The 2,135-nt window shown below is 53.8% G+C and overlaps 1 pseudogene; it reads left to right on the top strand.

Annotated features, from left to right (window-relative positions):
• The first annotated feature begins 514 nt into the window (after positions 1-514).
• Positions 515-1,916, top strand: LOC139006422 (nuclear prelamin A recognition factor pseudogene; annotated as a pseudogene).
• The last annotated feature ends 219 nt before the right edge of the window (positions 1,917-2,135 follow it).

Raw genomic sequence — 2,135 nt, 5'->3', positions numbered from 1 at the left:
TCCTGTAGTATCCTAATATATAAAAATCCAGGGGCCATCATGACCTAAATGACCAGATGGATGATCGAACAGCAGGCTCCATTGATCAAGGGATGGCTAATGGGGGAACCAGGCTCCCTCAGGCTCTGATGAATCGTGGCATGGTGACTGGTGAGCGGGGGGGGGGGGGGGCAGGTGGAAGGCAGACCACTTGGTCCCTCCTCCCAGCCCTCAGATTCCAATCAATCAGTGGCAGAGGTGGGGCGGAACTGGGGACTGGCTCCCTTAATAGTGCTGCAGGTTCAATCTCCAGAGGACAGGACAGGCACCAACAGACCAGCGCTGCTGGCATGATCCCAACAGCACTGCTGGCCTCCTGGAACTTGGCCTCAGGCACTGCGGCCGCTTCCTCTCCCTAGACACTCCACCAGGAAGAAAGGATACCACCAGCAGCACCAGGGGCGACCAGTGCTGACTGCTCTCCCCATGCTTCCTCCAGGTCACTCGAGACGGGCCCCCACCCACCCCACTCCAGATGAAGTGTGAGCACTGCACACGGAAGGAATGTAGTAAAAAAACAAAAACTGATGACCAAGAGAATGCTGCAGTCAACATCCAGAGTCCAACTCAGGAAAATGGAGAGAAGGGAGAATTCCATAAGTTGGCTGATGCTAAGATATTTCTGAGTGACTGCCTGGTGTGCGACAGTTGTGTGGCTGCAGAGGAAGGACTCCAAGTTTCTCAACAGAACACCAAGGACTTCTTCCATGTTCTGAACCTTAATAAGAAATGTGACGCCTCACAGCACAAGGTGCTGGCAGTGTCTGTGTGTCCTCAGTCTCTGCCTTATTTCGCTGCTAAATTCAGCCTCAGTGTCACTGATGAATCCAAAAGGCTCTGCAGCTTCCTCAAAAGCCTTGGGGCGCACTGTCTTTGACATGAAGATAGCTGCGGACTTCAGCATCCTGGAAAGTCAGAAGGAATTTGTGTGTCGGTACTGCCAGCACCATGAGGAAGAACCCCGGGTACCCATGCTGACCTCCTCCTGCCCTGGCTGGGTCCAATATGCAGAGCACATTCTAGGTCACCCCATCATCCCCCCATCTCTTCAAGGCCAAGTCTCCCAAGCAGATCATAGGCTCTCTGGTGAAGGATTACTTCGCCAGATGGCAGAACCTGTCCCCAGACAAGATTTTCCACGTCATTGTGGCCCCTTGTTATGACAAGAAACTGGAGGCCCTTTGAGAAGATGTTCCCACAGCTTTGCATAGTTCCCGGGGTGCTGAGTGCATGTTAACCTCAGGTGAAATTGTCCAGATAATGGAGCAAAGTGACCTTGCCTCGAATGACACCGTCATGGACACTCTTTTTGGAGACATGAAGGAGGAGGAGGTGAGGGTCCACAAGGGTACCAGCTCCGACGGATACCTGGTGCACATCTTCAAGCACATGGCCAAGGAGCTGTTCAAAGAGGACATGGGGGTGTTCACCTACCACATCCTGAGGAACAAAGACTTCCAGGAGGTCACCCTTGAAAGGGACGGAGAGGTTCTACTGTGCTTTGAGACTGGCTTTTGGAACATCCAGAAGTGGTCCTGAAGCTGTAGAGGGGCAAGTTCCCCTGCCACTTCATGGAGATCTTGGCCTGCAGCCGGAATGCCTAAGCAGCAGGGGTCAGGCCCAGGCCAGGAGGGCATGCAGACAGGGAACTGCTGCAGCAGATGGAAGGCATCTACTCTGCCATCCCGGTGTGGCCCCCAGAGACAAGCGCCCATGTGCAGGCTCTGTACCAGGAGTGGCTGTGGGGGATTGGGGGAAGAGGGCAACTCCCCTCTGGGCTCAGGCAGCCCTGCACACTGCCTAGCAGGGCCCAGGGCAGCTTGCCAGGACATCAAGTGGTTAAGGTACAGCAGACGCCTGGCCTGCAGGCCTCCTGAAGAGGGGTGTCAGATGTGTGAAGGAAAGGTTTAGCATCTCTGTCATCACTTTGGTTTTCAGAATTCCCTGCTCCCCATCTGTCGGCTCCCTCCCTCTGAGGGGTGCTGTCGTCAACACACTAGAGCAACTGGAATATTGTATCTTGAGAGGATTGCCCCAATGTACGTATCCTTTCATCTGATGATGAAAAAATCCCAAAGAACAAGAATGAAGACAGA

Source organism: Myotis yumanensis, unplaced genomic scaffold, assembly GCF_028538775.1.
Source record: "Myotis yumanensis isolate MYYU_CA2020_CCGP unplaced genomic scaffold, mMyoYum1.0.hap1 SCAF_3, whole genome shotgun sequence".
Lineage (NCBI taxonomy): Eukaryota > Metazoa > Chordata > Mammalia > Chiroptera > Vespertilionidae > Myotis > Myotis yumanensis.
The sequence above is the reverse complement of the archived record's forward strand: the minus strand, read 5'-3'. Positions and strand labels throughout refer to the sequence as shown.